Below are 11,674 nucleotides of genomic sequence, written 5' to 3'. Positions count from 1 at the left end.
TGATTTGTTGTTGTGTTTTCTTATTTGTGGTTGTGTTTTCTTATTTGTTGTGTTTTCTTATTTGTTTTTGTGTTTTCTTATTTGTTGTTGTGTTTTGTGATTTGTTGTTGTGTTTTCTTATTTGTGGTTGTGTTTTCTTATTTGTTGTGTTTTCTTATTTGTTTTTGTGTTTTCTTATTTGTTGTTGTGTTTTCTTATTTGTGGTTGTGTTTTCTTATTTGTTGTGTTTTCTTATTTGTTTTTGTGTTTTCTTATTTGTTGTTGTGTTTTGTGATTTGTTGTTGTGTTTACTTATTTGTTGTTGTATTTTGTGATTTGTTGTAGTGTTTTCTTATTTGTCGTTGTGTTTTGTGATTTGTCGTTGTGTTTTCTCATTTGTCGTTGTGTTTTCTCATTTGTTGTTGTGTTTTGTGATTTGTTGTTGTGTTATGTGATTTGTGGTTGTGGTTTCTCATTTGTTGTTGTGTTTTCTCATTTGTTGTTGTGTTTTGTGATTTGTTGTTGTGTTTTCTTATTTGTTGTTGTGTTTTCTGATTTGTCGTTGTGTTTCGTGATTTGTTGTCGTGTTTTCTTATTTGTTGTGTTTTCTGATTTGTTGTTGTGTTTTCTTATTTGTGGTTGTGTTTTCTTATTTGTTGTTGTGTTTTCTTATTTGTGGTCGTGTTTTCTCATTTGTGGTTGTGTTTTCTGGTTTGTCGTTGTGTTTTCTGGTTTGTCGTTGTATTTTGTGATTTGTTGTTGTGTTTTCTTTTTTGTCGTTTCGTTTTCTTATTTGTTGTTGTGTTTTCTTATTTGTGGTTGTGTTTTCTCATTTGTGGTTGTGTTTTCTCATTTGTCGTTGTGTTTTCTTATTTGTTGTTGTGTTTTGTGATTTGTTGTTGTGTTATGTGATTTGTGGTTTTGGTTTCTCATTTGTTGTTGTGTTTTCTTATTTGTTGTTGTGTTTTGTGATTTGTTGTTGTGTTTTCTTATTTGTTGTTGTGTTTTCTGATTTGTCGTTGTGTTTCGTGATTTGTTGTCGTGTTTTCTTATTTGTTGTTTTGTTTTCTGATTTGTCGTTGTGTTTTGTGATTTGTTGTTGTGTTTTCTTATTTGTTGTTGTGTTTTCTTATTTGTGGTTGTGTTTTCTTATTTGTTGTTGTGTTTTCTTATTTGTGGTTGTGTTTTCTCATTTGTGGTTGTGTTTTCTTATTTGTCGTTGTGTTTTCTGGTTTGTCGTTGTATTTTGTGATTTGTTGTTGTGTTTTCTTTTTTGTCGTTTCGTTTTCTTATTTCTTGTTGTGTTTTCTTATTTGTCGTTGTGTTTTCTGGTTTGTCGTTGTATTTTGTGATTTGTTGTTGTGTTTTCTTATTTGTCGTGTTTTTTTGATTTGTTGTTGTGTTTTTTGATTTGTGGTTGTGTTTTTTGATTTGTGGTTGTGTTTTGTAATTTGTTGTTGTTTCTTCTTATTTGTCATTGTTTTTTGTGATTTGTTGTTGTGTTTTCTTATTTGTTGTTGTGTCTTTTGATTTGTTGTTGTGTTTTCTTATTTGTCGTTGAGTTTTCTTATTTGTTGTTGTGTTTTGTGATTTGTCGTTGTGTTTTGTGATTTGTCGTTGTGTTTTCTTATTTGTTGTTGTGTTTTGTGATTTGTCGTTGTGTTTTCTTTTTTGTGGTTGTGTTTTCTTATTTGTTGTGTTTTCTTATTTGTGGTTGTGTTTTCTTATTTGTTTTTGTGTTTTCTTATTTGTTGTTGTGTTTTGTGATTTGTCGTTGTGTTTTCTTTTTTGTGGTTGTGTTTTCTTATTTGTTGTGTTTTCTTATTTGTGGTTGTGTTTTCTTATTTGTTTTTGTGTTTTCTTATTTGTTGTTGTGTTTTCTTATTTGTCGTTGTGTTTTCTGGTTTGTCGTTGTATTTTGTGATTTGTTGTTGTGTTTTCTTATTTGTCGTTGTGTTTTGTGATTTGTCGTTGTGTTTTTTGATTTGTGGTTGTGTTTTGTGATTTGTGGTTGTGTTTTGTGATTTGTTGTTGTGTTTTGTGATTTGTCGTTGTGTTTTCTTATTTGTTGTTGTTTCTTCTTATTTGTCATTGTTTTTTGTGATTTTTTGTTGTGTTTTCTTATTTGTTGTGTCTTTTGATTTGTTGTTGTGTTTTCTTATTTGTCGTTGAGTTTCCTTATTTGTTGTTGTGTTTTGTGATTTGTCGTTGTGTTTTGTGATTTGTCGTTGTGTTTTCTTATTTGTTGTTGTGTTTTGTGATTTGTCGTTGTGTTTTGTGATTTGCCGTTGTGTTTTCTTATTTGTTGTTGTGTTTTGTTTTTTGTCGTTGTGTTTTGTGATTTGTCGTTGTGTTTTCTTATTTGTTGTTGTGTTTTCTTATTTGTGGTTGTGTTTTCTTATTTGTTGTGTTTTCTTATTTGTTTTTGTGTTTTCTTATTTGTTGTTGTGTTTTGTGATTTGTCGTTGTGTTTTGTCGTTTTGTTTTCTTATTTGTTGTTGTGTTTTCTTATTTGTGGTTGTGTTTTCTTATTTGTTTTTGTGTTTTCTTATTTGTTGTTGTGTTTTGTGATTTGTCGTTGTGTTTTCTTATTTGTTGTTGTGTTTTCCTATTTGTGGTTGTGTTTTCTTATTTGTTGTTGTGTTTTCTTATTTGTGGTTGTGTTTTCTGGTTTGTCGTTGTGTTTTGTGATTTGTTGTTGTATTTTGTGATTTGTTGTTGTGTTTTCTTATTTGTGGTTGTGTTTTGTGATTTGTCGTTGTGTTTTCTTATTTGTTGTTGTGTTTTCCTATTTGTGGTTGTGTTTTCTTATTTGTTGTTGTGTTTTGTGATTTGTCGTTGTGTTTTCATATTTGTTGTTGTGTTTTCCTATTTGTCGTTGTGTTTTGTGATTTGTAGTTGTGTTTTGTGATTTGTTGTTGTGTTTTGTGATTTGTCATTGTGTTTTCTTATTTGTCGTTGTTTTTTGTGATTTGTTGTTGTGTTTTGTGATTTGTCGTTGTGTTTCGTGATTTGTTGTTGTGTTTTGTGATTTGTCGTTGTGTTTTCTTATTTGTCGTTGTTTTTTGTGATTTGTTGTTGTGTTTTGTGATTTGTCGTTGTGTTTCGTGATTTGTAGTTGTGTTTTGTGATTTGTAGTTGTGTTTCGTGATTTGTAGTTGTGTTTTGTGATTTGTAGTTGTGTTTTGTGATTCGTTGTTGTGTTTTGTGATTTGTCGTTGTGTTTTCTTATTTGTCGTTGTTTTTTGTGATTTGTTGTTGTGTTTTGTGATTTGTTGTTGTGTTTCGTGATTTGTGGTTGTGTTTTCTTATTTGTTGTTGTGTTTTGTGAGTTGTGGTTGTGTTTTGTGATTTGTTGTTGTGTTTTCTTATTTGTTGTTGTGTTTTTTGATTTGTGGTTGTGTTTCGTGATTTGTGGTTGTGTTTTCTTATTTGTTGTTGTGTTTTGTGATTTGTTGTTGTGTTTTGTGATTTGTTGTTATGTTTTCTTATTTGTTGTTGTGTTTTTTGATTTGTGGTTGTGTTTTCTTATTTGTCGTTGTGTTTTCTTATTTGTTGTTGTGTTTTGTGATTTGTCGTTGTGTTTCGCGATTTGTCTGCCAGCAAATCAAGCACACTGCACTTTTTCAAGTATCATGTACAAACAGTGATGTCAAGTTGGAACGTTTTGCCCTGGTTGATGCTGCAACACTCAGGACAGTGGTAACATATCTGAAGACATCCACATGTTCCTTTGACCCAACAGCTAGGTGTTGTCTCTACCGATTTTAAGACTGCCTTAGTTACAGTTTTTTCTAATTGCTAACACACTAAAATGACATGCATAGCACAATTATTTAAACTGACACACAGAGAGCAAAACCTCTTCTCAAGTCTCCAAAAGTCTAATCACATTTTCTGCTTTACACACATTTTGCAATTCAAAATGGCACTTTTTAAATGAACACGGTTCTCTGCTTAAGACACAACAATCTGACATAAAGTCACATGTTTGCCATCTCAAAACACTGCCATTCAAAATGACACTACATGAGCTAATTGGCCAATTTATGTGCCACCTGGCCAAACACCTCAATGGTTAATTGTTATCACTTCAATCAGGAAGTAAGCACTATGAAAAGACCACAAGTGAGCACCTATTTTTTTACAACAACAATGGAAGACGTTGCAGAGAGAGGAAGAGGAAGAGGAAGAGGGAGGGTGAGAATGAGACGGGGAGGAAGAGTGAGAGGTAGGGGTAGAGCTGGTAGAGGAGTTCATGGCCAAAGAAGACAACAACTTTCAAATGAAATCAGAGCAACCTTACACTGTTAAACATTTCAAGCTGGTTAAACTTAAAAATGCAAGTTCATTTGCTGCCTTGAAAATGTAAGTTAAGTCAACTTAAAGACACATTTTGTTTAAACTCTGAAATTCAAGTTAAAGAAGTTGAGATAACTACAATCTTGTCGTTATCTCAACTATGTTGTTGAAGTTCTGAATTATTTTTGGCTTTTGATACCTTGTCGTTTCAACTTAATATCGCAAATTAAAACAATGAGTTATGCAACATTTATTTAAAAAATAATGTTTCTGACCTAGTCAACAAAACACACAATTCTGTATTGTTTTGATTAACAATTTCAGGTTTTGTTCAAGTTAAAATAATAAATCTATGTTTATATAACTTGCCATTGTAAGCCTGGAGAAATTCAATTTCAAATGTGCTTCAACTTAGGTTTAAAAGTTATTTTAACTGATAATTTCAAGTATGCTTTTAAAAAAAATCTTCATCTTTTCAAAATGACATTTATTTAAAACATTTCATACATTTACTCACTTTACTTTGTCAATTCCAAGCAAAATACTAGCAAAAGTCATCATACAAAGAATTTCAGATGCAATAGACAAGCAGCTCAGAAGAGCGCAAGCAGGATTTCCGACCAGATTTTCACTCTACGCAACATCACAGAGCAGTGCACAGAATGGCAAAGACAGCTATATATCAACTTTGTAGACTTCCAGAAAGCATTTGACAGCATCCACAGGAACAGTTTATGGCACATTCTACGTTTGTATGGGATTCCACAAGGAATCATCCTCATCATACACCAACGTCACATGCCAAGTAGGAAACAGCAATCACACTTTTTAAGTCAAGACTGGAGTGAGGCAAGGATGCGTGATGTCAGCATTACTCTTCAATACCGTCATAGACTGGGTGATGCGAAGAACAACTGAAGATCAACCTAGAGGCATCAGATGGACACTATTTAAAACACTTGAAGACCTAGACTTTGCAAACGACTTGGCACTGGTTTCCCATACCCACCAACATATGCAAGAAAAAACATCCTGTGTCAACAGATTTGCACAACAAATGGGACTGAACATAAGCCTGAAGAAAACAGAGGTGATGACCTTAAACACACAAAATCCCCCACCTATACAAATAAATGGAGTAAATATACCCACAACAGAAGAGTTTTCATATCTAGGAAGCACCGTTAGATATGATGGAGGAACAGGCAATGACATCAAAAGCCGACTCAACAAGGCAAGAAACTACAGTGGCCGGTAGGGGTCAAACGGTCAGCAACTGATGAAATGACATTTAGAAAAACGCGCAGCATATATAGAAACGCTGCACATTCAAAAGCAAATGCAAACTACCACAACAAATGCAAAGGGAGTTCCACAGCGCCCCTACAGGCCTGGAGCACTTCCGTTTATGGATTAACTTGTGTTTGCAGTTGTTTTCTGGTTGTGTGTTTTGACTTAAGTTTTGTTTCTGTACTTGCAGCGCGTTTGATGCTTATGCAGTTGTTTTGCCTATTTGCAGAGCATTTGTGTCTTTGCAGCGCATTTCAGCCTTTGCATTTGTTGTGGTAGTTTGCATTTGCTTTTGAATGTGCAGCGTTTCTATGTATGCTGCGCGTTTTTCTGAATGTATGTCGTTTCATCAGTTGCTGATCGTTTGACCCCTACCGGCCACCGTAAGAAACACATTCAGAATGATGAACAATGTGTGGAAGTCCACTAAGTACAGCATCAACACCAAACTCAAGTTGTACCAGAGCTGTGTTCTCTCCACCTTACTATACAGCTCCGAATGCTGGAGGATGAGCTTTCAGTTTTTTAAAACTTATATCTAAGCAGTTTATTTCTGAGCCCATGAATCCTTGCTGAGCATTGGTATGGCTTGATTTTCATGATGACCCTCTGAAGAAACTCATAGGAGTACTTCATATCACAGGGGTACTCCAGGTTGAGGCAGTAGATTGTGGCCATTAACATGGCAAAGCCTGTGGGAACATCTTTGATGTCGTGCAGGATGATGGTCTCCTCAACTACTACAGCCACATTAAAAACTTCTAAAGGAAATGCATCATGCAGCACTCCTTCGTGTCCAATCAATAGTCCAATCTGCATTCCTTTCATTAAGACATCCAGAGTTGCTCCATGAACCTGAGGATATAATGATACACATTGTTAGTTATATGGAAGTTTAAACATTACTGCAATTTGGATGAATAGTTAAAAACATCTTTTTTAATTCTTCTTCACCATGCTTAATTTTTCTTTGACCAATATCATAGCATTTTGGATTATTAATAGAGGTCTGAAACTAACAATAGGATATTTTTAAAGAAAAAAAGGTGATGGATTAAAGGGATAATTCACCCATTTGCATTAAGCTTTGTATCATTAGAAAACTGGCAGTGTTTTTGAATGGTCGTGCATCCAGCCCTCATTTTCCCGAGATGGGAAAGATCTGTATTTCAAAAAACGTTATTTTGCATCATCGGAGGCTGCTTCGGTTAGAGGGGGTGAAACTACATTGCCAGTTCCTCATGTTTTCAACCCCCCCACTGCTCATCCACTGCATTACATTATGTTTGGTGTCACTGTCCAGAGAGAAACCATGTCCCTCAAAAATCCCCTTTTCATGAGCTCTCAAACCAGGGCTTATTTTAGCTGTGTGATCATTTTTCCAGTAATTTAAAAATAATTTAAAGAAAAAAGTCATTTCAGAGTGAAGGATGAGTCATCAGTAGGCATGTAAAGATTAATCGTGAGGCAGTTAAAAATCGATTCAAAGGTGTCAAGGTTCACATCGATACTCTGAAAAACAAATCGCAGTTATTTTATTTTCTATATAGCGCCAGATCACAACAGAAGTCATAAGGAAACCTTTCCTATAGAACAGGTCTATACCTCCTCCTTTTATTAAACAAACTAAATAGCCTTATGTTATTCATTTTATTTACACGACTGCATCTCATTTCTGTCTCTACATGGTCGCGTGTTTACATTTCTCCTCTGCTCTCTGTGTCGTGCACGGCGGAGTTTCGCCCCGATGCACACGCACACACACACGCACGCACGCACGCACGCGCACAGGTGAGCACACTCTCACCAGCGGAGGCCTGGGTGTGTCTGGTTGTGTCTGACGGACGCACACGCAATAATAAAAAGTCCGTAAGAAGCATCAGAAAATAAAGTAGTCGGCTTAATTGACTTCCGATTCTGAGCGCACCTGAATATATCTCTCATTGTCTGAGCACCCCTGAATGCAGCATGGTCACAACGCATCCCCTGTGTAACGGCAGAGAGAGAGACATTCCAAGAAAAGTCAGGAGTTGCAGGAACAAAAACTAAGCTGGACAAACCGTTACAAGTTCAAATAACTGTTCAGTTGTTATATTGACTGCTGTATATATATATATATATATATATAAACACACACACACACACACACATGTATATACAGTGCTTACCTCTTTCCCAAGACACTGCAGAATTCTTCTCAGGGTTAACCTCTTGTTGGATGTGACACCTGACTGGTACAATTCTGTAAGGTTTGGTAACAAGGCATCTAGCCCACCAAAGAAAGACTCCATCAGGTCTGTGGTGACAATCCTCCTGAACTCTGAACTTAGCTGAAACATACGGATAACAGAGAAAAAGGGAGTTCAGTGACCTAAAAGAGCAGCATAAAGCTATACACAGGGCCTGAAATTCAATTTTCTAATTTAGTATATTTGCAAAGGGGAGATTTTAAAATTTGGGGTGGATTTACAGGAAACTTATGCTGGCCTTACAACTACCGACAATTCGATTCAATATCAATTCATCCTCAGTTTTCTATATGATTGCACATGGCTACTTTTTCATAAACAGACAGTCTTATCAGGGCTCCATACTAACTTTTTTCACCACCAACAAAACAATTTCAAATGTTCCAAAGTGAACGTGAACCGTCACATAACAAAATGTTAACAATTCATTTTTTTTATTGTATAATATGAGCCTGGCATTCCGTTCTTCTTAATGTCAGGGGGGCGGCAGTAGCTCAGTCTGTAGGGACATGGGTTGGGAACCGGAGGGTCACCGGTCCAAGTCCCGGTGCAGACCAAGCATGGAAGTTGGTCTGGTAGCTGGAGAGGTGCCAGATCACCCCCTGAGCACTGCTGAGGTGCCCTTGAGCAAGGCACCAAACCCCCTCCCCACCACCAGCTCAGGAGCGCCCACTGTGGGCGGCTCTGTCACTCTGACATCTCTCCATTAGTGCATGTCCATAGGATCCTGTTTGTGCATGTGTGTATATACTTCAGCCTATGTGTGTGTTGCATGACTACAGAGTGTAAAAACTGAAATTTCCCCTTCCAGGGATCAATAAAAAAAAAAGTAAATCTTAAGTCCATACTATCTTACTCTGTAACTGACTTTATATGTGCTATGTATCTGTGCCATCTCTGCGTAATTCAAGGAAGCATTTTGGCGCTGCTCCGCAGTTAAACCAGGGGACCTCCGTCTGATCGGGCAGCCTGTTTGTGATATCGTTTTTCTGGAAATGTACAGTAATGGTTACATTTTTACAGTCTGAAGAGAGATTTTAGAATGTTCCTATTAATTAGGTCTCGCGCCCAGTATGGAGTCTTAGTAAATAACAATAGATAGAAAATATATAGCGACATACGATTCGCTGAGTTGTAGTCAGCTCGTGGTTCAGTATGTTATGTTTTGCTAGCCAGTGCAATAAAATAGGCTGACAAATGCATTTCGTCCCGGCAGCGTCCCAGGGGAGATTTCTGTTCATCTCAAAAACATTTTCTATCGTCCCCGGGACGACGGGACACCTTTAGTCTCGAGACCCGAGTCTTATAAATACAAAGTCCTTTTGTATGTATAAAGTATAATGTGCTTTAGACATTAAGGGCATTATCAATGTATTTACATTGTAAGCTAAAATAAATCAATTATAAAGGAAATGTAGAGGTAATAAGTACAAGAGAAAAATGTTTTTAAGTCACTGTGTGTTCCCTTCTCAAGACGTTGTAGCCTTTAGCTGTGAGCTTTGTTCAGGGTTAGTTTTGTTTATGTGCATGTTGGCAAGAGAGAGAGCCAGCGAGCTAGAGCGCAATTGATCCAGACTTTCTTGTTTATTCTGATGTGTTGTCTCTGACCAGTCTTTTATGTACTCAATGGTGAAAACAATTTGCTGTGTCATACAGGAGGACTGTAAACATCCTTGTAAATTGATGCATGATTTTTCTGCATTATGAGTTGTGGGACTTGAGGGAATTTAATAATTTCTGCGCGGTTCCCGCAATCCCGTGCTGAAATTCAGGCCCTGTGTAGGGGTAGAAAATCATTCACATGTAAAAATGTTAATACACAGTTTAAGTATTTTTAAAACCACCAATGCTCAAGTAAATGAAGACCTTTCATGTTTCTTATTGGCAAAGGAATGATTACCTGTCTCTCACTAAACAGTGCCGGCAATTTCTCCATGACCACAGAGATGAGTGGCTCATCAGCGATGATTTCCTTTCTTCGCGTTGAGAATGTTGTGGTCATCAGTTCCTCCAGTTCCTTACATTTCCACCTCATGAACTGGACTTGCTCTTGAGCTTGTTTAAAATCTGTGAACATAAAAACAATTGCATGTTTATGTAAAATACAACATGTCACAGCAAATGAAACCCAAATATTTTCCATAACCTTAATCCTATTGGTCAACATCTTCCATAAAGTTTAAAGATAAAAAATGTCCCTGTATGAAAAAGAAAGCTAACAAGCACACTTTTTGAACATATGGCATAAAAATAAACTTGACTTTATAAACTTTTCATATGCTGATATTTTAGATTAAACGACTCAGAGCAGAGAGAGGTACAGTGTAACACATGTAAAATAATATTCACTTCTTTTTTATTATAATTTTCTAAAGATTTGTATGTTTTCTAGACTCAAATGTTAATATTGTTCATAATAATAACACCATGATTTTCTTTTAAACATGGCTTTGTACCAAACAAGAAACTAAGCGGGTTTCCAGCCCCAAAATAAAACAACATTACTTTCTCCACACAGCAGCTGATATGATTTTAATGTTTACTGCCCATTAAAATCGTTTTTAGTGTGTTCAACATGCATCTGTGTCTGTCTAGACTAGCTGCAGGTTAGAGGGAGGTCAACTGTGTGTGCGTGCGCAGCGAAGAGAAGAGAGACAGATTCGATAAATCCCTCGCATGTTTCCAATTCAGCCTTTACCCTTAATAATTCATTTTTATCGGAAAAAATAATACAAAAGCCAGTTTCTATCAAAGTGGCCAAAGCATCATGTCTAAAGTGTGTTGCTCAGCTCTCTCAAGTAACCGTTTACCACTCGCGCGCGCAGGAGAGAGGAGAAAAGTCCAAATGTCCGTTCAAAAGCAGCCGCAGATGGTAAAATATCCGTTCGTTAAATCCCTCTCATGTTCCCAATTCAGTCCTTAGACTAGATAATAAATTTTTACCGGACAAAATAATACCAAAATCAGACACAGTGGCCCAAGCATCGGCTGTCTCAAGTAACCGTTTACCACTCACGCGCACACAGCAGAAAGGGGAAAATTCAAACTGTCCGTTTAAACCATAAACGGTTTGAGTACGGTCACAACTTTCAAGTAATTATTAAAAATTAAAATACATTATTTTTTACTCACTGGTCAATAAATAGTATGAAGTTTAATATGTTTCCCCGTTCATGTCCACCTTGTAGCGAGTTGGCCATGAAACTTGAGTTTAAGCAGCACGGCAAATAAGCTAGCACTCGGCCACGAAGGAAGGAGTATTAGCTAATGACACGACGTTGCATTTTGCCTTTCCGGACATTAACTACCTACAACAAATTAATTGATCTACAACTGATAACAACAACAACAAAAACGAACAAAGTGCTGAGAAAATGACTTATTAATAATGATAATATATTAAACTTACGTCCAAGTCCGAATGCAGAAGACCGAAGACGTTCCACTCTCCTCACGGCTGCTTCACAGGACCGTTGAATTACTCCGCCTCCGTTCAAGCTCAACCTCATGTTATCAGGCGCACGGACTTCCTCCGCCGCCGAAAAATAGTCCTCTATTGTTGTCCAAATTTAGGTTGAAATTCGAATGAAGAGCAGATATAAACCATATAATGTGTACTTTAGAGATTTTGCCTATTTCTTACCATGGTTTAAAGAACAGTGATTCTGTCAAATTCAAAGTCCTGGTAAGAATAATGGTCTGAGGAGTTAGAACTGTTAGAACCCTGCCTGCACGTGACTTTTTTTAAATTTAACTTATGACTTACAAAATCAAGTTCAATGAACATGTTCAAATCTCACAAAAGTGTGAAATAGTCAACACAATTAATTTCTGCAAGTTTCACTTTTGAAAAC

General features: G+C 36.3%; 1 long non-coding RNA gene across 1 annotated transcript; it reads right to left on the bottom strand.

The window, feature by feature from the left end:
- Window positions 1-6,124: 6,124 nt before the first annotated feature.
- Window positions 6,125-11,293, bottom strand: LOC132984535 (uncharacterized). Its single transcript, XR_009674952.1, has 3 exons — window positions 11,230-11,293; window positions 7,721-7,901; window positions 6,125-6,201 (listed from the first exon to the last, which is right to left on the bottom strand). It is a non-coding gene; the product is annotated as an uncharacterized LOC132984535 (long non-coding RNA).
- Between the last annotated feature and the right edge of the window lie 381 nt (window positions 11,294-11,674).

This window comes from Labrus mixtus, chromosome 12, assembly GCF_963584025.1.
Source record: "Labrus mixtus chromosome 12, fLabMix1.1, whole genome shotgun sequence".
Classification (NCBI taxonomy): Eukaryota; Metazoa; Chordata; class Actinopteri; order Labriformes; family Labridae; genus Labrus; species Labrus mixtus.
This window is presented reverse-complemented; position numbering and strand designations above follow the sequence as displayed.